Raw genomic sequence first — 24,568 nt, 5'->3', positions numbered from 1 at the left:
CTTGAGGACAGGTCCCCAATTTCTAATCCTGTATTAGGCCTGGGACAGTGCAGACTCAAACAATTCATCACTGGGCTGAATTTTAAGAAAAAAACAGGTCATCATATATCTTAAGCTTTTTCACTCCGGTCCTAAGAATTACATCAACTTTTTATCAAATGAAAACACTATTAGTGAATCTCACTCTATCATTATAGCAAACATAGGTGTTTTCACATTGACATAGAACTCCTGTGTTTATTTAAAGAAGAAAAACTACCCAGAATTAAATAATTTTGAAGGAATCTGTTCCATGTATGCAGCACCCAACAGACCACAAATCTTTGTTTCTCTGACTTAGATATAAAACCCTCTACCCCTCCCAAATTTGCTCACAAGAATCAATAATACAGGTCAGACACTGAATTTGCCTACAATGGCAAATGCTTCCCAAAATTTCAGCAAACAGTCTCTAAGTTTGCCTTTTCCCTTCCAAGGATTGCTTGTTTCACCTGCAAACACTCCCAATGTGAATATGTTTAGCCCCTTCATTGTGGAAGGCAATTATTTGTTTGACGGGAAGCTTAGGGAGATAGCAGACAATTTTGCAAACATACCAACAAGTCAAGAGTAATTCTAAAACCTCCTGTTCCTCACTTCCATCTCCTTGAAATGTGTCTGTCTGGGGTTTTAGTAAATATTCTTGTGGGGTCTCTAAGATGCCTTTATGTATTTTATGCACAGGCAGGATTGTCCAGTGATCTTCCAAAAATGTGTGTGTGGCTTACAAAACCATTAGCCTCCAGGGATCAGTTAAAATAGCACAATCCAAGACCATGTATGGGCCGCTGAAGACATACAACCACCAAGGTCCCCAAGATGTCTGTTTTCAAAGGCACCCACACTTCATTGTCAATGGGAAATAAATCAGGAGAAATAAAAGTGAAAATAAAGAAATGTAAGAGAAAGGGTCAAGGACATCAGTAGACACATTTCATGTATGTTCAATATGGGACTGGTATTTTAAAGAAGGAAACTTTAAAGATACCAATATTGTCATGTCTGCAAAACAAAGCTAATTTCTTCCTATTACATTTATTAAATTTAATCTTCTGATTAAAATATGAAACATTTTCATATTAAAATAATGAAAAAGATGAAATAAAGATAGAGAGGAGGAAGAGGAAGAAAGAGAAAAGAGGAAGGAAGGAAAACAAGAAGGAAGGAAGAGAGGGAAAGAGGAAGGGAGCTAGGGAAGGAAGAAGGCTAAAGCTAAATCTGGATAACAGTTATGTAGGACCCTGTGTATCACAACCTTAAAAAGGGCAAACTCTGGTTCATCTATTTTACTTGAGATAATTTAGTCTATAAAAATAAGAGATATGCAGAAGATATATACATAGCAGGCCAGGCACGGTGGCTCAAGCCTGTAATCCCAGCACTTTGGGAGGCCGAGGCAGGTGGATCACTTGATGTCAGGAGGTCAAGCCCAGCCTGGTCAACATAGTGAAACCTGGTCTCTATTAAAACTACAAAAATTAGCCGGGCATGGTGGTGGGCACCTGTAATCCCAGCTACTTGGGAGGCTGAGGCAGGATAATCTCTTGTACCCAGGAGGCGGAGGTTGCAGTGATCTGAGATTGTGTCACTGCACCCTAGCCTGGGCGACAGAGCCAGACTCCATCTCAAAAAAATAAAACAAATGAAAAACACACACGAAATGAAAAAAAAAAACAACACATATATATGCATATATATATATATGTATAACATGCATATAATAATGTTCACTGCAGCATTGTTTATAGTTGTGGTTAACTAGAAACACCCTAAATATCCAACTAGAGAGGATTTGTTAATTGGCCCCTGCCAACCCTTCTTCCTTCATCCTAGTACTCTGCACACTTACTTCTATCCATTTAACTGACCTATTTGAGAGCCTTCACAAATCCAATTACCTCTTCCTCAAATTCTGAGCCCCATCACTTCATAGAGCTATTTGTTCTTATCCTTCATGTCTGTTTTCGAGCACTCTGCCTTCCTCTTTCTTTATCCAACCTAGCATGTAGTGCACTCACTTCACAATATTTTTTGTTCATTGTAATTGCATATTTATGGTTTCATTTGAGTGTTTAATGCCCAATTTCTTCCAGTAGCTAAAATCTCCACGATGACAAGGAGCAAATTCAAGCCCTACATGCCTAGTGTTCATTCTCACTTTCCCTATGGAAAGGGCTTAGAAAATGTTTGTTGAAAGAATAAGTCTATAAAACAAGAATATTAAGCATGAAATTGCTGTTGCATGACAACTAAGTTATAAGTTTTTAATAATTTCTCACAACATGTTTGTTTCTAAACTGATAGGTATTAGTTTGTAATATAATTTTCTCACTTATAATTTCTCTAGTTTTCAGTAATTTCTTCAATATGTTTAAAAACATTAATAATTTCTCACAATATGTTTAAAAACAATAATTTCTCACAATATGTTTAATGTTTTTAAACATATTGTGAGAAATTATTGAAAACTAGACAAATTATAAGTGAGAAAATCACATTACAAACTAATACCTATAATATTGTCCTAATTTAAAGTTTAAGAAAATTCCTTTGTGTGCGTCCCTGAATTTTTCATGTTTTCTATGCTGAACATGTGTCATTTTTAGAATGAAAGGGAAATGTTTCAAACTGCCTCTTATTTCACTATAATCTATTTATGTCTTCTCTATTTCTCAAGGTACTAAATGCTATATGCACCTACTAGAGTACTTTCTCCATCGGTCCATGCAAACCTTTGTATTGATCTCTGTATTAGTTATTATTTTGATCTCTGTATTAGTTAGCTACTGCTGTGTAACAAACTATTGCAAACCTAGTAGTAGAAAACAATACAAATGCTTTTATTATTATCTCACAGTTCTGGAGGTTGACTATTCTTAGTAGGCAGTTCTTGCTCAGGGTACCTCATGCAGTTGCAGTCAGATGGCGGCTGGGACTGACATCATCCCCAGGGATACCTTGCTCATATGTTTGGCGATTGATGCTAGCTGCCAGCTGGGAGATATTGGCCAGAAATCTACAAATGGCCTCTCCACATGGCCTAGAATTCCTTACTGCATGGCTGCTGGGGTCTGAGAGCAAGCACCTCGATGGCAACAGGCAGAATTCATATCACCTTTCATGACTTAGCCTTAGAAGCCACAGGTCATCACTTCTGCCATACTCACGTGCACCCAGATTCAAGCGGAGGAAACATTGACCCCACTGCTCAATAGGAAAAGTATTGAAGTTACGTTATAAGAATAGTGTATAGGCTGAGCACGGTGGCTCACTCCTGTAATCCCAGCACTTTGGGAGACCAAGCCAAGTGGACCACCTGGGGTCAGGAATTCAAGACTAGCCTGGGCAACACGATGAAACTCCATCTCTGCTAGAATACAAAAAATTGGCCAGGCTTAATATTCTTGTTTTATACAACATGGTGAAACCCCATCTCTACTAAAAACACAAAAATTAGCCAGGCATGGTGGTACATGTCTGTAATCCCAGCTACTCAGGAGGCCGAGGCAGGAGAATTGCTTGAACCTTGGAGGCAGAGGTTGCAGTGAGCCAAGGTTGTGCCACTGCATTCCAGCCTGGGCAACAGAGCAAGATCCGTTTCAAAAAAAAAAAAGAAAGAATAGCGTGTAGGATGGGAGAAATTTTGGGGGCCATATTTAGGAAGAAAACTGACTGCAATGTCTTGAAACTTTGATTTGTAATTCCCTACTACTACCCTAAATTCTCACAATATGTAAGAAAATTTCAGTTGGCCATTTTTGAATAAGTTTATTTATGTGTATTATACACTCAGTAAATATTGATGGTAAGCATTAAGAGGCAGAGGTAGCTCCAAGCTAGCTCTCTGGAGTCCTGGGATTTCATTCAAAGACTGCCATTGTGTCACAAGTTTCTTACCCTCGGTTTTACTTTTTTTTTTAATTTAATATCAGCCTGCCCTTTCAATATCACAGAATTTTGAGAAAGAATGGAAAAAAAAGCCCACGGAATTTCCGAAAATGAATTATTCTAATTGCTAGTTTTAGAGTTTCAGGGGCTATTATAGGTGTTACATTAAAAAAAAACAGAAACTTCGGGTTGGTACATTGAATGTGCCGGAGATTATTGCATATCTATGAGAGAGAAGATCAGAACTCAGAAGATCAAGTAAATAATAGTGCTTTCAACGTTTCCTATGTTTTTTGAACAGGGAATCATTTTTTAAAAATATAACATTTTACAAAATCTTAGTCTCTTTTCAGTGAGAAGTGAGCAAAGTATGTGAATATAGCCATGGTATATGTCCTATTTGGGTTTTTGTTTAAATGTTAAATGAAAGAATAATAACCAGCTTGAGTATGTGATATAAAGGTAAGCAGCAATGTATTTAATGTGCCCAGAATAATATCTTCCACATAATACATCCTTAATTGGTGATGATTATTTCTATGCAAAGAAAACAAAATTTTTGTCTCTGGCCTTGAGCTTACCACATACTAAATCAATGTTATAAAAATACAAGGTATTAATCAAAGGATCCATAAATTAGCTCCATATCTGCCCTTTTAAGCATACCATAATAAATGATATTTATTAATTATTTTATAAGTGAAAGGAGTACTAAAAATTCTATCTGCTGGCCTAGAAAAATGGTATTTTTAAAAAAAATCTATCTTGATCTCTTAGTAAAAATCAAGGCTCAAAGTCACATTAGAACTAGTCTAGATAATGTGTAAGTATAAGATGTGAATTTGTATCCCAAGCAACTTAGGAAAATGCTATTCCAGGATATTGGTCCAAACCATGAAGCTATTATGACACTGGCTGATGTACAGACACATCCACAACCCAAGTCCCTGTCAAAGAGGAGCTTGCTATTAAAAACTACAAATTGTAAAAGGAAACTCACCATCATTGGTAGTAACTGGGAGTATCACTAGAAGTAACCAATAGGAAAATCAGCATCTGAAAAATAAGAAATTATAAAACACTTGGCCGGGCGCAGTGGCTCACACTTGTAATCCCAGCACTTTGGGAGGCCGAGGAGGGTGGATCACCTGAGGTCAGGAGTTTGAGACCAGCCTGGCCAACATGGTGAAACCCCGTCTCTACTAAAAATACACAAAAAAATTAGCTGGGCGTGGTGGTGGGTGCCTGTAATCCTAGCTACTTGGGAGGCTGAGGCAGGAGAATTGCTTGCCTGGAAGGTGGAGGTTGCAGTGAGCCGAGATCACACCGCTGCACTCCAGCCTGGGTGACAGAGCGAGATTCTGTCTCAAAAAAAAAAAAAAAAAGAAAATTATAAAACACTCTAAAAGTCTACAAAAGAAATGTATTTTAAATGTTTAAAGAGCTAAAAGTGGAAATAAATATATTGAAAAAAGAGCGATTGTATGAATAAAGAACACATACTTTTAAAAGGACTAAATGGAAACTCTAGAAATAAAAAAGAAACATGAACTCAGATAAAAAGTAATAGGGTCAAGATGCAAAGTGATATAAAAATTTTAAAAAGATTCAAAGTGGTTAATACACAGCAATGTATATAACAATTACTGTATGTTTACTAATTTGTTTCACTTGAAATCAAGGATAAACTAAACAACAAAAGTGTGAAAGATGGAAGTTACTTGACTAGCCATTTTTATAGTTCCTCATATTGATTTGGAGGAGGATTGAGATGTTGGTCAACACCAGATTTTGTCACATAAATAAACCATGTTTAAAATATAAGAGTAACCACAGCAAAATAAAAAAAAAAAACAACTGTATAGCATTCAAACTAAAGGAAGAAAAATGTAGAAAGTTCAGTTATCCTGATAGAATTTTTCTATAAAAATAAAAAAGCACATTCAAGTTAAAGAGAAAACCTAACATTCCTTGTTATAAATTCATTCAAATATAACATCAATAACTAAAAATAAAGCTGGATTATATCTCTGTTAAGTGGCATTTTTCAGAATATATTCTTATATATCTATAAATTTTTATAAGAGATATCCCATACGATGTTGATGGTTTTTCTTAACTTTACTGTTATTCTAGTCATTTACTTCTCAATCTAGCACATCCAATTAATTCTAGATACTTATTTCTTAGTGAAACACTAGAACTTGAATGAACTCAATAGGCAAGCATATGTACCTTTCTAAACCCTTGATTTTATCACAATTCTTAGGTGTATAAAGAAGGTATATTGGGGCTCAATCCGTTCATCCGTAAATAAGGACAGAAATATTTGCTCATTTTACAGGGTGGTTGATCTTAAAATAAAGGAGGAAAATAGACATAAATAATGGTGAAATTATAAATAAAAAGTCCTCAAAAGTATTTTAAAATAAACAATCCAATTTAAAAATGGGCAGAAGACATGAAAAGACATTTTACCTAAAAGGATATACAGATAGCAAATACGCAGATGGAAAGAATGTTCAACATTAGTCATTAGGTAAATAAAAATTAAAACTCCAATAAGATATCAATAAACACCTATCAGAATGGCTAAAGTAAAAATAATGTCCATACCAAATAGGGGGAATACATTCCCATGAGAATGTAACATGGCACAGTTACTTTGAAAAATAGTTTGGCAGCTTCTAATGAAACTAAAAATTCTCTAAACATAACAGTCTAGCAATTATACTCCTAGATATTTATTATAGAAAAATAAACGAGTATGTTTATACAAAAACTTATGCATGAGTGTTTCTAGCAACTTTGTTTGTAACTCTCAAAACTGAAAACAACGCAGAGATCTTTCAATGGGTGGATTGTTATACAAATGTGATGCATAGATACTATGAAATACTACTCAGCAATTTAAAAAAATACATACTACTGATATAAGCAATGACTTAGATAGACCCCAGAAAATGATACTGAATGATGACAGCTAATCACCAAAAGGTTATATAGACTGTATGATTTCATTTATACATCACGTTTGAAATAAAATTATAGAAATGAACAAATTAGTGGTTGCCAGGTGTTTGGAATGAAGGAGAAAATGGCTATAAAGGGGTAGCTTCCGTATCTGGATTGTGGTGGTGGTTACACAAACCTACGCATTATGATAAAATTGCACAGGACACATTCATGCATACACACACCCACACACACAAACGGGTTAATGTATAACTGACAAAATGTAAATTTTCTGGTTTTGATTATTGACTATAGTTATGCAAAATGTTAATATTGGAAAAAGAGTGCAGCAGACCCCTCTGTACGTTTTCTTGCAACTCGTGGTGAATATATACTTATTTCAAAATGAAAACTTTATTTAAAAAAAGAAAGCATTGTTTATTCTGCTTAAGACATGGTAAGGTTGGCTGTGACATTGGACTAACTGCCATCAGATACTAATGTCAGTCCTTGTCTCTCTCTTTTTTTTCTCTGTGTCCCTCTGATAACAGACCAATAGTGCTATTTACTGAGACCCTTTTCATTCAATTCCCTTTGAAGAGTTTTTAAATCCCATTTGTGTATTCTAAAGAGAAATTTACATAATGTCGTCCTTGGACAAATTTTGAAAAAAAAAGTAAATTTCAATGAGTGTGGGTGTGAGGGGGAGGGAGAATGTCATAGGCCAAAGCACTTGAAAAAGTTTTAACAAGGAAAAAAATTTTTACTTTTTAGGAAAGATCTATTACAGAACTTTACCAAGAACGTTCTCCATCTTTTATTTATCTGTGCTTTTCTCAAATCATGGTCCTTTATCTACCCTTTTCCTCAAATGTCTTTCAATTTTGTTATTTAATTCAAGTATTGATTAGATTCATGAGAATCCCCAAGGTTGCTACTAATTTTTTACTGATAGCTGATTTTTCAAAAGCTGTAATCTAGAGTCTCCAATAATTTCTTCCCAATCATTTCCAAAACTCATTGAATTAGTAAACCTTCGTTTAGCTCTCAGTGTTGCTCCAGCTTCACCCTGGAGGACCAGTGGTTTGTCCCTTTCCACCCTAGCTTCTATCTCTATCTGCTTGATGTCCCTTCTCATTAGGCTGAGAATGTGAGTGTTTGTTTAAAAAACAAAACCAGTAAAACAGAACTCAGAATGCTGCACAATCCCACTCTATGTAGAAACTGAAAGGCAAGAAATGAAAAGATAGCCAGTATAGATTCCATGTGGCATGAGGATTTGTTTTGAGATGGGGTCTCACTCTGTTGCCCTGGCTAGAGTGCAGTGGTGTTATCACTGCTTACTACAGCCTCGACATCCCAGGCTCAAGTGATCCTCCCACCTCAGTTCCCAAGTAGCTGGGACCATAGGTGCACTGGCACCACATCTGGCTAACTTTTAAACTTTTTGCAGAGATGGGATCTCACTATGTTGCCCAGACTGATCTCAAACCTCTGGCCTCAAGTGATCCTCCTCACTCAGCCTCCCAAAGTGCTGGGATTACAGGCATGAGCCACTGATCCTGGCAGGGATTTTTACTTGGCATCTTTAAGTCCACTTTTGACTTACACTCAGAGAATATCAATAAGTGCTTCTTTTCAAAGCACTTTTAGGCTTCTTCTTCACCATAATATTACAGGTTAATAGACAAAACATGCTTTTTGTTATCACAGCTTAATTTTCTCACCTCCTGTGCCAATTCTGTCAGGGCTTTGGTCCTCCCCTATTAAGCCCTCTTCATTGGTGTTTTGTACTCTTCTACCACCCCATCAATGGGCTGTATACTAGCAATTCCTTACAAACACCTTTTTTTGACCCTCAAACTTCCAGCTTAGTTGATTTTTGACTTTTGTCTCAATCAGGGATATTTAGATAGCAAGAAACAGATACACTTCATACTATCTCAAGAAGATTGACTTTTGTCTCAACCAGGGATATTTAGATAGCAAGAAGCAGATACACTTTATACTATCTCAAGAAGAAAACCTATTTGTAATCTCACAAAACACAAATGCTATAAAGTTACCAGGCAGTATCTCTGGCCTACTGGTTGGCTCTCTCTTTTTATGGCATGGTCTCTCATCTCTACCCTCTGGAAATTGGTACAAAACACAAGCCTCAGAGTTATCCCAGGCAAGAGGCAAAGAAGCTGAGGTGTTTATATCCCAACTTTTGTAAGTCGTTGCTCAAGAGCTCTTCCTAGGAATATCAATTTCTGGTACTTCTGACCTGCCATGATCATGTGCAATGATGTCTTTGGTTACCAGAGAAAACACTCAGCTTTGAGAAATCCATCCATGGTGCTCCACAGTGGTGAGGACCCACGGAGCTGGATAGCACCTGACAGCATCTAACATTCACTGCCTTATTTTCTATGTATCTTAGTTCCAATTTAAAATGAGAATATGATGGACTCAGCTTGGATTATGGGCCCTTGATCCAAATAACGTTAGTCATTGAAGCAAGGTCATCTGGTCTGAACATATCTGCCTAGGCCTACCCCTTCAGTAGTGGCTTTGGGGCACCTCCAGAGAAGGTGACAGAGCCTGGAAAATGTGTCTGAGAATACAATGCCTTTGGCCACCATAAGTACCCTGCACCCCTACTTTACCTCTTTGGTTGCCAGGTTACCTCAGTGAACATCCATTCCTGCTTTCACAAACAAGGCAATATTCTCATGAAATAATCTGCCTATAATCTGCACAGCCTGTATAATTACCCACATATATGAGTAGATACTCCCTTGTGAAGTACTTGTAGTCTAACTTCTCTTGGGCAGGACTTCTCCTCTCTGTCATGTGCTGCAAAGATCATCTTAAAGGAAAACAGCACCATCACATAAAGAATCCTACTTTAAAAAAGAATAGTAGTAGTTTGACTTCAGGCTTTGAGTTCAACACTAAATCCATTTCTGTCCAATGTGTCCATGTACCTTCCCTATGCCATTGGATATCTCATAGTGCCTGAGGATAATTTCATCCATTCAACAGTGTTTTAAGCATTTGATGGAAAGAAAGATTGGAATTCCCACTAGTGTAGAAATCAGACACGTCAAGTAGAGATAGTTCCCATAGTTTATTGCTGTTGTGTGGATGCAAACACAACGAGTGCTGAATGCTCACAACAGAGGACTGAAAATAATGCCAGGTTGTACCTCTCCTTGTGACATCTGAGATGAGGACATGAAGGAAAGACATGCCAAAGATGTCCAAAGTTTGTATTGGAACAAAGGAATTCACTTAGCAATGCCTGTAATTATGAAAAGTGAAGTAACTTCCTGCTTGATCCTAGGTTTCACGCTAAAATTTTCTGTTAAGAGAATCATGTTGATAATATTGAGCATTTCCTGGGCAATAATGCAAATGATTTAATTGTATTGATTCTATAAGGTTTTAATCATGTCAACTTTTTTTTTAAGACACAGGTCTTGCTCTGCTGCCCAGGCTGGAATGCAGTGGTGCAATCCTAGCTCACTGCTGCCTTGAACTCCTGGGTTCAAGTGATCCTCCCACCTCAGCCTCTTGAGTAGCTGGTACTACAGACATGCACTACCATGTCTGGCTAATTTTTAAAAATTTTTGTAGAGATGGAGTCTTGCTGTGTTGCCCAGGCAGGTCTCAAACTCCTGGCCTCAAGCAATCGTCCTTTGAAAGTGTGGGAATTACAGGCACGAGCCACTGCACCCAGCCTCAAAATTTCGTTATATAGGTGGAAGGAGGTAGTACCTTAGGATGTAAGCACCCAAATGCAAGACAATTATCTAAATCTAAAAAGAGCTCAGCTTGTAAAGTTAGATAAGTTCAAAGCTAACAACTCCAGCACAGCTTCCTAAGAGGAAAATGTCATCTTTAAGATCTTCAATCAAAACTTACTGTTGAGAAATAAACTAAAGCTTATTTATTGGAAACCATTTGTATTGCATCAGAAGCACTAAAGATGTTAACAGATTCCATAGGCTTCAAAGGGCCATTGTAGTTTTAGAAAAATGAGCAATTCAATAACATTTGAACAAATTATTTCGACACAATTTCCATTTCTTTGTCATATAGACAATTTAACACTTCTTAAAATTTCTCCTATGTTTGGAGTTTGTCCAGTTATTTTTTGAAATTATTTATGATCAATAATTTTCCCAATTGAACTTCTCAACTTTTCCACTTTTGCGTTTTTATTGTTCTTATATGCAGTACATTTTTTAAGAAATGTATTGGCAATAAACAATGCCAACATGTATGAAACAAAGACGATATCATTTTGATTCTCAGATCTTAAAGGAAAACCATATAAGACCCTGTCACCATCATAGTCTCTCTGCCGCACTACATAGAGTAGTAACCTTTAATAAAGCTCACTTTTTAAACAAACAACAAGAAAACACTGATGTTCACTATAATATTGGAAATGTGCATTGTAAACTCAGCAAAAAATTTGTATCTAACTTTGTTACCAATAAATACTCAATAATATTTTAGGATAAACCCCATATTCTTTCATATTGTTAGATTTTAGAGTCTAAGACTTAAAAATTGAGATTGAGAAAGATTACGTAAATAACTTATGTTCCTTATACATGTTTTCCTAATTTGGGGGGCCCATTGATGGGAGCATTCTCATGCTTGCCTGTCTAAATATGTTTTCTTTCTCCAAAGGTTAGACACCGGGTCCCATGTGGCACAGATAAACTTTGTGTTCTGCATTTGTGCACAATATGCCTACTTTGTGCCAGACACTCGCCAAATATGGAACAAGACATGTAAGATACCTGCTTTCGTGATGTTTATATTTTCATGGGGGAAGACAGATCACAAATAAACATTCAAACAGCATAATTTCACAGAAGTGCAATGTAAAAAATAAATATAATTTGTAGCAAAGTGGGAGTAAAGCAGGATGTCTACTTTAAGACTTGGAGTTCAAAAGAATATTTATCAGTCAGACTAGGTTAGGTTATAGGGTAATAACAAACAAACCCTAAAACTTCAATGGCTAAAGTCAATGAACATTCCTTTCGCATTTAGGCAAAGACGTCTATGAACCCAGGAGGCTCTGCAGTGACTTATCCACTGCGTGATGGCTAAGCATTGTTCTTCCATGTTAGCACAGACTTCTAGAGTCTCCATATCAGAAGAAGGAAACTTCATAGACCCTCCCACTGGAAAAGAAATGCTTCTGCCAGGAAGTTGCACATGTAACTTTAATTTATATTTCATTGGCCAAAGCAACCCACCTGATTAGTCTTCCCTAACATCAGAAGGCAGGCAAGGGCCAGGCGTGGTGGCTCACGCCTGTAATCCCAGCACTTTGGGAGGCCGAGGTGGGCAGATCACGAGGTCAGGAGATCGAGACCATCCTGGCTAACATGGTGAAATCCCGCCTCTACTAAAAATACAAAAAATTATCCCGGCGTGGTGGCGGGTGCCTGTAGTCCCAGCTACTCGGGAGGCTGAGGCAAGAGAATGGCCTTAACCTGGGAGGCGGAGCTTGCAGTGAGCCGAGAATGAGCCACTGTACTGCAGCCTGGGCGACAACACAAGACTCTGTCTCAAAAAAAGAAAAAAAAAAAAGGCAGGCAAGTTCTGATCCCTCCCTTGTATCCATAAGGAGGAAAACTGGAAATATTGAAGTGGCTACTGCATTTATTCTGACTCCAGAGTGATTAGGAAGACACATGACTGAAGACTGGGGGAAAAGCATTTCAGCCAAAGGGAATGGCAAAAATAAAAGTCACAAGCTGAACATGAGAATGGATTGTTGAGGAATGAAGAGGAGAGGATAATGAGAATGGAGGAGCCAGAAAGGATGAAGCAGATGTCTGAGAAAGGCAGCAGGCCACATCATATCCACCTCCTAACTACACAAGGACTTGGATTTCATTCTGTATCCAATGGGAAAGCCCTTGGAGTATTTCAGGCAGAGGACTCACATGATCTGAATTATATTTTAAAATCATACATCTGCTCTTTTTTTTTTTTTTGGAGACGGAGTGTCGCTCTGTCGCCCAGCCGGAGTGCAGTGGCACCATCTTGGCTCACTGCAAGCTCCGCCTCCCGGGTTCATGCCATTCTCCTGCCTTAGCCTCCCGAGTAGCTGGGACTACAGACACCCGCCACCACGCCCGGCTAATTTTTTGTATTTTTAGTAGAGACGGGGTTTCACCGTGTTAGCCAGGATGGTCTCGATCTCCTGACCTCGTGATCCGCCCGCCTTGGCCTCCCAAAGTCCTGGGATTACAGGCGTAAGCCACCGCGCCCGGCCATACATCCTCTCTTAAACTGTCAAAGCCCTCCTTCTCTTCGAAGCTTCATCTCACTCTCTCAGCTGGACTAAGCAATCCACCCTCTATATTCCCTCTCTCCTTGACATTGGCCTCCCTTTAATCAATCACCTTGTTGCAGTATAATGATAAGTTTGCCTGTATTTTCCTCATTCAACCATAAAAGCCTTGAGAGCAGGGATCATCTTTTGTTCTTTATATTCCTAAGGCCTAAGGTGATACTTATAATGCTGAATTGTGTTTCTTCTGAGAATGAATAAACTCCGAACCTGGTTCTGGTGCTCAGGATCACCCAGGATGGTGGAATTAGAGGGGAGCAAACTTTAAGGTCAAGTACGCTGACTAGTAAAAAAGCTAAGTACAGAAGTTGTCATTCAGAGTCGTACACCCAAACCTAAACTTAGGAAACTATTCTTTTTGTTTAAACTTTAAGTTCCAGGATACAAGTGCAGAGTGTGTAGGTTACATAGGTATACATGTGCCACGGCAGTTTGCTGCACTTATCAACCCATCATCTAGGTTTTAAGTCCTGTATGCAGTGAATTGGAAGTGGAGAGAACAGAGTTCTTCCTGCTTGCCCTACTTGTCTGCCAAACCTGTGATGGGCTTTAGTGGTTGTTGAGATCATCTGAGGTTTCTAAGGACTACAAGAGCTCCAACGCTCACAATTTTAAAACCACTGATTCAACTCATCACCTTTATTTCCTCAAATTAAAAAAAAAAAATGAAAGAAGAGGTCAATGAGTTGCAAGAGTCACAAAAATAATAACTTGGCTGGGTCATGCCACTCTGACTATGAAACTCAAAATAGTTCTTCTGACCCACGTTACTCTGAGCAGATCTCTCAGGAGTAATACAGTGTTCTTTTTCTGGGTTCTTAGACTGAAACCTTCAGAAGTGGGAGGCATAATATTCTCTGGGCAAGGCCATAACTTCGAAATTCCTCTCATTTCATGTTCTGACAGATCACTTGCTTGCTACCACTCAGGGCACCCATCTATTCACTCAGAATTTTGCCAGAGGCAGGTACCTGACTCAGTTTTCTGGGCTTTTGATTATTCCCAACATTGTGTGTTTGCACAGAACTTTCCCTAGCAAAGAAGCTACCCTCCCATCCTAAGAGTAGAAGAGGAGGAGGAGATTCACAAAAATATATCAAGTTTTCTTTCCCCTTCACAACCCAGGAAAAGTGGGCACTTTTCCTGGTTGCTTTAAATCTAATTGTCTCCAGGCTCAAATTAGAACTAAGAATCGTGCCTCCACGTGTCTGGAATCAACCCTCCCATGCAATTACTTTCAAGTTGTGCTTACCTTGTTTGAAAAGTGCCTTATAAACTGAATCATATTCTTATATTAACTGTGTTAAATATATTATCACAGCCATCATCCACATTATCACTCGTAAACTGTTAGATAGTCAAACAGAGACATAACAAAATCTAAGAAGACATTTTTCACTGGTTTCATTTTCTTGAGTGGGGGTGGCCTACGTTACTGCCTCCAGCTACTTTACGCTCAACCCTCAATCTGATGTTACCTCGATTCAAAGGAAAGATTTAAAAAAATTATGTTTTCCATCCAAATATTTTAACTATAAAACCTTACCTCCAGATACATTAATTCAAGTGGAATTTGAAACTTAATGTTTCTGCTTTCTCAGGAATTTTTACTGCCCAGTTGTGATCATTTAGGCAGCCTAGTACTTACTGTTGGAACTCAAACAAAACCAGGGACAGTATCACCCTTTAAAAGATATTTTCTTCAAGTGGCTAGAAAAGTCCCCAAATCAAAACAACCCGAGAAGTGAAGGGTCACAAGTGATTTTAAGAAATTACCAAATTCAGCCTCTGTTTTAGACAGGTTGGTAATAGAATCACCAGGACAGAGAGCTAGTCTGGTTTTTGTTTTTGAATTGAACTTCATAACAAGCGTGCTCCCTCAGCCACATGCTATATGAAAAATCTTTTCATGCATGTTACATTAACTCCTCATAATGAATTGTCAGGACAATTCTTTTACCCATAGTGCAAGACAGAAAACTCTCAGGGGAGCCTCACAAGGTCCTGTACTTTGCATCATTGTACAAGCTGATTCCTTAGTTGTATTCTTTAACCAGTCTCTCTTCAGCTAGTTCAACCTCCTGCTTTAAAGCAAGACTGGAACATGGTTTTCTGTATCAGTGCAGCATTTTCTAGAATTGAGAAGACACACCTGCCATTAGTAAGCTGCCAACTCATCCTTATTGTCTAACTTAAACTTCCTACAATGTAGTGAAGCCAGAGCCCAAGCTCTGACACAAGACATCCTCAGGTAGATGTACTTTCTCTGGTTCTTACCAGAATGTGGGAATTTGACCACATTATTTAATATCACTGAGGCTCTTCAGCACAGTACCTGAAACATAGGAGGCACCCAAAAGAATGATAGGCATTATCATTATGTCCTCAGATATTCTCTTTTATTTTATTTTATTTTTGAGACAGAGTCTTGCTCTGTCGCCCAGGCTGGAATGCAGTGGCGCAATCTCGGCTCACTGCAAGCTCCGCCTCCCGGGTTCACACCATTCTCCTGCCTCAGCCTCCTGAGTGGCTGGGACTACAGGCACCCATCACCATGCCCAGCTAATTTTTTGTATTTTTAGTAGAGATGAGGCTTCACAGTGTTAGCCAGGATGGTCTCAATCTCCTGACCTTGTGATCCACCCGCCTCAGCCTCCCAAAGTACTGGGACTACAGGCCTGAGCCACCGTGCCTGGCCTCTCCTTTATATTTTTTAAGAGACAGTTTTTCTCTGTCATCCAGGCTGGAGTGCAGTGGTGTGGTCACAGCTCATTGCAGCCTTGAACTGCTATGCTCAAGCGATCCTCTCACCTCAGCTTCCTGAGTAGCTGGAACTACAGGTGCATGCTACCATAGCCAGCTATGTTTTCTAATTTTATTTTTGTAGAGATCAGGCCTCATTATGTTGCCCAGGCTGGTCTCAAATGCCTGGGCTCATGTGATCCTCTTGCCTCCATCTCCTGAGTAGCTGGAATTACTGGCACAAGCCACCACACTCAGCTATTCTCCTTTAATCTTATACTCCCTGTATAGTTCATGATATTTGTACAATGTTTGATACAAGATATAAGGTTTTGAATTTCAAAATCAACTTACACAAATTGCTATTGAATGTCTACATCAGTTGATAACTATATCACTGAAGTAATCCCTTAGCCAGAAGGTGGCAGCCATACAATATTCTACTTATTTCAAAACTAATTTCAAGGCCGGGCGTGGTGGCTCATGCCTGTAATCCCAGCACTTTGGAAGGCTGAGGTGGGCGGATCACGAGGTCAGGAGATTGAGACCATCCTGGCTAGCACAGTGAAACCCCGTCTCTACTAAAAATACAAAAAATTAGCTGGGCGGGCGTGGTGGGGGGCGCCTGTAATCGCAACTACTGGGGAGGCTGAGGCGGGAGAACAGCGTGAACCCAGGAGGCAGAGCTTGCAGTGAGCCAAGATCGCGTCACTGCACTCCAGCCTGGGCGACAGAGCAAGACTCTGTCTCAAAAAAAAAAAAAAACAAAAACAAACAAATTTCAACATCATTAATATTAGAAACAAAATGTGAATCTTTCAGGAATACACATATCTCAGTTCTTAAAAAATAGCCTTTTGTTACATTAACCTATTTAAAATATTTTACATTGTTTGTTACTATATTTATAGCAGATTTAGAATTCCATGATTCTATAATGCCTAGCCTTTATTTCCTTTGGTTAAGTTTAGGCTGTGGTAGATTACTGTTCATCAAATATTCACTCCCTTTCCCCCATATTCGTGGAAAGAGTGCCATTTTCCACTCCCTTGATGTTGAACTTAACCAAATTACTTGCTTTGTCCAATGGGATGTTAGTGAACATGACAGAGGAAAAGGCTTGAGCTGTGCTTCTATAATTGGGATTGCTGTCTGGCATTGCTTTCAGTCACCATGAAAGTTATAACAACATGCCCCAAATAGCCACTTGTTCAAAAGTGATAAGAGATACATGGAGTACCCTTGAACAACCTGAAGCTAGGAACCTACTCTAGCTAAACCCAACATGGACAAACCCAATCTCAACTACCTCATGAATACACTAAAAAGAAAGACTTTACCCATGTAACAAACCTGCATGTGTACCCCTTGAACCTAAAATAAAAATTGGAAAGAAAATAAATAAATAAGAAAGAAATGACTATTGTTGGATGTCCTTGAGGTTGTTTTTGTTTTAAGTATTTTGTTATGCAGCATTATCATGGCAGTAGATGACTGATACATAGGCTTTCTGAAAGACCACATATTATTCAAAGCACTCTTCATTGCAAGCAACAGAAACATAACCAAAACTAATCTATGCAAAGAGAAAAATCAATTAACTGGATCTGTGGGTTTAGGCAAAGCTGAACTTAGATCCCCTTTTAATATAACTCAATTGGTGTTATCAGGAATGTACCCCTCACCATCTCTCAATTCTTTTTTTTTTTCTATTATTATTATTATTATTATTATTATTATTATTATACTTTAGGTTTTATGGTACATGTGCCCAATGTGCAGGTAAGTTACATATGTATACATGTGCCATGCTGGTGCGCTGCACCCACCAACTCGTCATCTAGCATTAGGTATATCTCCCAATGCTATCCCTCCCCCCTCCCCCCAACCCACAACAGTCCCCGAAGTGTGATGTTCCCCTTCCTGTGTCCATGTGTTCTCATTGTTCAATTCCCACCTATGAGTGAGAATATGCGGTGTTTGGTTTTTTGTTCTTGCGATAGTTTACTGAGAATGATGATTTCCAATTTCATCCATGTCCCTACAAAGGACGTGAACTCATCATTTTTTTATGGCTGCATAGTATTCCATGGTGTATATGTGCCACATTTTCTTAATCCAGTCTATCATTGTTGGACATTTGGGTTGGTTCCAAGTCTTTGCTATTGTGAATAATGCGGCAATAAACATACGTGTGCATGTGTCTTTATAGCAGCATGATTTATAGTCCTTTGGGTATATACCCAGTAATGGGATGGCTGGGTCGAATGGAATTTCTAGTTCTAGATCCCTGAGGAATCGCCACACTGACTTCCACAAGGGTTGAACTAGTTTACAGTCCCACCAACAGTGTAAAAGTGTTCCTATTTCTCCACATCCTCTCCAGCACCTGTTGTTTCCTGACTTTTTAATGATTGCCATTCTAACTGGTGTGAGATGGTATCTCATTGTGGTTTTGATTTGCATTTCTCTGATGGCCAGTGATGGTGAGCATTTTTTCATGTGTTTTTTGGCTGCATAAATGTCTTCTTTTGCAAACCATAAAAACCCTAGAAGAAAACCTAGGCAATACCATTCAGGACATAGGCATGGGCAAGGACTTCATGTCTAAAACACCAAAAGCAATGGCAACAAAAGCCAAAATTGACAAATGGGATCTAATTAAACTAAAGAGCTTCTGCACAGCAAAGGAAACTACCATCAGAGTGAACAGGCAACCTACAAAATGGGAGAAAATTCTCGCAACCTACTCATCTGACAAAGGGCTAATATCCAGAATCTACAATGAACTCCAACAAATTTACAAGAAAAAAACAAACAACCCCATCAAAAAGTGGGCAAAGGACATGAACCATCTCTCAATTCTATTTTCCTCTGGATTGGTGTCATTCTCAGAGGAGATCCCTTTATGTGGTGACAAAGATGGTCTCCAGGAGTGTTAGGTGTACATTCTGCTGTTACATCTAATCTAGAAAGAACAGAGCACCTCTTCCCTAAAATCTCTAGCAGAAGTCCTGGGAATAAGGCTCTCTGATTGTATGCTACACCAGGAGCATACTCCGAACTAATCATTCTGGCTGGGGATACAGTGCTCTGATTGGTCAGGTATGGGCCATGTGACTATCACTGGCGGTGGTGGAAGCAAAGAGAGGCTGTAAGTCCCATCCAAACTTCAGGAACTGAAAATAAGAAAGAAATGGGTCCCCAGGGAAAAATTAAGAAACTGTTACCAAAATGGTACACAGAGGAAAAAATAACAGAAGAGCATGACAGACACAGCTATATAGTACTTGACATTTTTTCTGCCTTAATGTAAACAGCCACTACTTTACAGCTTCAAAAAGAAGTGCCATCAGCCCTCTTAAGAAATCTCTTGGGCATGCCCTAGCATTGGTTTTAAGCTCTGTGCCTCAGCTTGGCTGCCCTAAAGGACACTCCTCATTTCACTTGTCCTGGTATTTTCCTAGTCTCTTGGCCTATTTGGGTTGTGGTTGTTTGTTCAGAACAGAAGGCTTTAGTTCTCTCCACACTAACCAGAGGGAAATGATCAAACCTAGAAACTAAAAAAAGCTAGAAACCAACCTCTGCCAGTTTTGCATAAACTATCCTAAATGTATAGCCAAATCTTGGCTTTAAAAGCAGTACATTATAATTCAGTGTTTCTGTGCTTTTCTGGCCAAGCGTAAGAAACAAGTCTCCCTCAAAGCACAGTTTTCAAACCAAGCCTGGATATCAGCCACCAATTTGGTAAAGAGCTATCCCTTTGTGATTTCCCAAGGGTGACTATGCCAATAAGTTATCACGCTGACCTATTTTTAAAGCAGGTGCGACATCACTTTGAATTAGGAGTGTCAATGCAAACTAGCTTATTATTGTGAATAACAGCCATTGTTAAACTAGCCCTGGGCGAATCATTCTGCACACGTGGATACATACTTACTGCTTCCGTGTTGGACACCAGTGCAGATATGAGGCAAATGAAAATCACGTATTTAGCAACCAGTTGGTTTCTTTTTGCTGTTTAGCAAACTGACAGTCTTTTAGAGAATGATTGATCATTTTACTCCTAAAGGCAGAACTATATCTTACCCCCTCTGTTGTCTTCATAGTGTCTAGCCCAGTCAGTTGTGTACATAATAAATATAAGACAAATTGAAACCGTCTATAAGGTTTCTGTCTCCACATTCAAAGCAGATGAATGCCCCAGTCCATGAGGAGATGAGCTATGTTTTTTATTGTTGTCGAACTTTTTTTTAAACAAATAAGCAGCTAAATCTAAGCTGTAAAATAATAACTTGTATAAAATACATGTATTAGTTGCAATAAACACACAGGTAATTAGAGGTAAGGCAGGCATCATTTTTAAGTTAGTCCAGGTCCAAATGGCAGGAGGCTAGAGACCATTATGAGGGTTTTTAACCACTCACTGAACTTTTTTAAAAAGGTCCTTACTAAGAACTAAATAGATTTAAAAATAGTGTTATTTTATGAATGAGATTTATATTACCAACTATGGGAAGAAGCAAGAAATATGTAGAGGACCACCCCAAAATTTCACCTACCATACTTTTCATCAACCACTTTTTAGCATCATTCTCCAAGAATGATTCTCAAGAAGGCTGAAACATAGGCCAAGCCTACAGTATTTTTATTCTACAGAAGAGGAAGATAAGATTATAAACGGAGCAGTAACTTCCCTGGTTATTTAGTGATCAACGAGGGCTAAAGCTTAGGGTTCTCCTATCCCCTTTTACTCCCCAGGGATTTGACTTCTTCCTTGATAGTTGGTAATTTTCCAGCTGTTACATGATTTTTATTTTGGGCAACAACTTTAATAAGTATGAAGTTTGGCTTTTACTAATGCTTAGCTGTTTACAAAGACTTTCACATGAATTATCTTATTTATCAGTCAAACGATTATCCCATTTAAAACATTAACTACATATGAACAAAAGCTCAAGTACAGATATGAATCTGTATATATACACTTACCTCAGTGCTCACACCCTCATTATGGGAGTAGCAGAGTCACTATCTCGACTTTAAGAAATTTGTGACTTCACACGCACACTGATTAATCCAGCATGTGGGGCAGGTAAATGCTAACTATTATTAAGACCCTGATTTTTTAGTTAGCAAAACTGACACAGTTACTTAATTCAAAAAAAAAAAAAAAACCAAGATTATTAAGAGTAAAGGAAGGAGGACAGGCTGTTGGCAGACCAATGCCAAGAACACCCCCTCCCCAGTGGGACAGGATTGCTGGTTGATCACAGAGACAAACATAGCAGACGTGTCAAAACAGCAGCTGCTCATAGTCTTGTCACTTCTGCCAGCTCAGCTGACATACTGACCTGGTCACAGCAGCAGCCTTCCAGAAGCTACCCTCTATTAAGTTCTTATTACATGGTACTATGCACTGTGACAAATGTCTTAATGCATTATATGCCATCAAATTCTGTTTTGTTTTTTTTTTTGAGATGAGTCTCACTCTGTTGCCCAGGCTGGAGTGCAGTGGCACAATCTCAGCTCACTGCAACCTCCGCATCTCAGGTTCAAGTGATTCTCCTACCTCAACATCCCGAGTAGCTGGGATTACAGGCGTGAGCCACCGTGCTCAGCTAATTTTTGTATTTTGTATTTATTTATTTATTTATTTTAGTAGAGATGGGGTTTCACCATGTCGGCCAGGCAGGTTTCGAATTCCTGACCTCGAGTGATCTGCCCACCTTGGCCTCCCAAAGTGCTGAGATTACAGGTGTGAGCCACCATGCTTAGCTTATCAAATTATTATGAAAACTCTCTAAGTGGATACCACTATTATGTTCATTTTACAAATGAAGAACTGGTAGTTCAGAGAAGTTAAGCTACATGCCAAAGATCACACAGGAAAGTTGCAGAGCTGAGATTTAAATCTAGTTATCTTTGACTAAAGTCTGTGTCTGTCCCCCAGGCCCCATAAAGTTCACTGCCCACATTTTCTTCCCACTTTCCTCCTTCTTGCTTTCTCCTTTCCACCACCTTGCAGAATCAAGAATCATAGAAGCAAAAGATAACTTTTTCTGACAGGGCCTCCTCCTCTCAATATTACTCTGATGAGACTATTTTAACAGAAACTCTGGAAAAACATGATATCTCATTAGATTCACTTCACTTCAACTATTAACTCCCAAAGTCAATGTGGTTCACAGCTGGAAATTTAGCATACACAGTGGCTGTCAGTTTATATCTCTAGCCCCTACTGACAATACCACTGTATTGTAATACATGGCAGAGTACTGATATTACCATGGGTTTACTGTCCATATTTATAATTGATGGAAACGGTACATTTCAACTAAAGCTTAGGAAATATAAAGAAGTATTATTTTCCCATCTAAGTTCATAGACCCTTCTATAGTCTTGCAAATAAACCAACTTCTCCCACAGATAATAGCAATCTCCATGGCAAGCTGGCCTTTTATTATGACTGTAAACATCAGCAAAGACTTAGGCAGGAAAAGTTGTGATGTGTGACAGTTTGGAAAAAGGGCTCAATCAATGGCACAGGAGGTTTGCCTACAAGTTCCTATGGAAAGTAACATTGAAATGCATGAGCATCTTCTAGAATATATCTAAAACTACATTTCTAACACTGCTGAAAAAAAAAAAAAAGGAAAAGGAGCTTGGGTATTGGCACCAGAAAAAAAAAATTGTCCAAAAAGAGGGAAGAAAACATGAGAAGGCTGTTGTTTTTTGTTTTTTGTTTTGCTGTGAGACTTTTTGTAGGGTTGTTGCTTTTTTTTGTTTTTCCTTTAGAGACAGTTTCACTCTGCCACCCAGGCTGGAGTGCAGTGGGGTGATCTCGGCTCACTGCAACCTCTGCTGCGCAGGTTTAAGTGATTCTTGTGCCTCAGCCTCCCGAGTAGCTGGGATTAAGGCACTCGCCAACACGCCCGGCTATATTTTGCATTTTTAGTAGAGACAGGGTTTCGCCATGTTGGCCAGGCTGGTCTCAAACTTCTGACCTCAAGTGATCTGCCCGCCTCGGCCTCCCAAAGTGCTGGGATTACAGGTGTGAGCCACCGTACCCGGCCGGGATTTTGTTTTGGTGCTGCCCTAGATGCCCCTGTCTAGTGTAAACTATGTTTTTTTCTTTCTTCCTTTCTCCACATTTTTAAAATGCTATTCAGGTGTTTAGCTCTGGACACAGAACCAACAGAAACAATCAGAAGCTCTGTTAGGCCCAAAACAAATTCCAGATTCCTTTTCTCCTCTTCCTTTATGCCCCTCCCCTTCTCCAAAATCAAGGACCACAAAGTATCCAGTTGGAAGAATAATTTCCTCTAAGAGCCAAGATTCTTAACCTTTACTGTTACATGGACTCATTTTACAATTCAATGGAGCCGTTGACTGCTTCTCAGAATAACAATTTTTAAATGCATTAAATAAAATATATAGAATTATTAAGAAAAACATCAATAATGAAATATTTATAGTCTTTTCTTAATTTTATTTTTCCATAAGTTATTGAAGTACAGGTGGTATTTGGTTAGATGAGTAAGTTCTTTAGTGGAGATTTGTGAGAACCCGGTGCACTCATCACCCGAGCAGTATACACTGCACGATATTTGTTGTCTTTTATCCCTCGCCCCCCTCGCACTCTTCTCCCCAAGTCCCTGAAGTCCATTGTATGATTCTTATACCTCCTCATAGGTTAGCTCCCACATATCTATAATAATATTTTTAATTGCTATAGTGAGGCATGTGCTCCCTCATTAATGCTTTAAGTAGAAAGACTACCTAGTGGTAGGTCTAATATTTACCATAATATCTAAGTAGTGTTGGACATAAAGCATCTGTTGAGACCAGATGTCTCTACATCAACAACTGTATTGTAATATGTTACAGAATGCTGACATTACCATGGGTTATTTGTCCATATTTATAATTGGTAGAAAAGCTATATTTCAACAAAAGCTTAGGAAATACAAAGAAGTAATGTTTTCCCATTAAGTTCATGGACCCTGCTATACTTTGAATGCCCCTTCCAATACACTTGTTGAAACTCAATCCCCAATATGCCAGTATTGAGAGGTGGGGCCTTTAAGAGGTGATTGGATCACAAGGGCTCAATTCAATGAGAATTGAATGAATCCATCCATTCATGGATTAATGGATTAATGAGTTATCATGAAAGGTGAACTGGTGGCTTTACAAGAAGGGGAAGAGCAACCTGAGCTAGCACATGTGCACGGTCATCCTTCTTGCCATGCAACCAGCAAGGAGGCTCTCATTAGATGCGGCCTCTCAACCTTGGATTTATTAGCATCCATAACTGTAAGAAATAAATTCCTTTTCTTTATGGATTATCCAGTTTCAAGTATTCTGTTATAAGCAACAGAAAATGGACTATTACAAACTCCTTGACTTCTATCCATGGATTCCAAGATTAAAATCCTTTTCCTAGAGGCATATACACTGGTTTGAAATCACCCTGAAATTTTTACACCTCTGCACTCTCTGCCTTGTCTCCTTGACCTGCTGAGCGTCTCTCACCAAATGAAGAGCTTATGCTTGACACCTGAGTTC

Source organism: Pongo pygmaeus, chromosome 21, assembly GCF_028885625.2.
Source record: "Pongo pygmaeus isolate AG05252 chromosome 21, NHGRI_mPonPyg2-v2.0_pri, whole genome shotgun sequence".
In the NCBI taxonomy this organism is placed as follows: domain Eukaryota; kingdom Metazoa; phylum Chordata; class Mammalia; order Primates; family Hominidae; genus Pongo; species Pongo pygmaeus.
The sequence above is the reverse complement of the archived record's forward strand: the minus strand, read 5'-3'. Positions refer to the sequence as shown.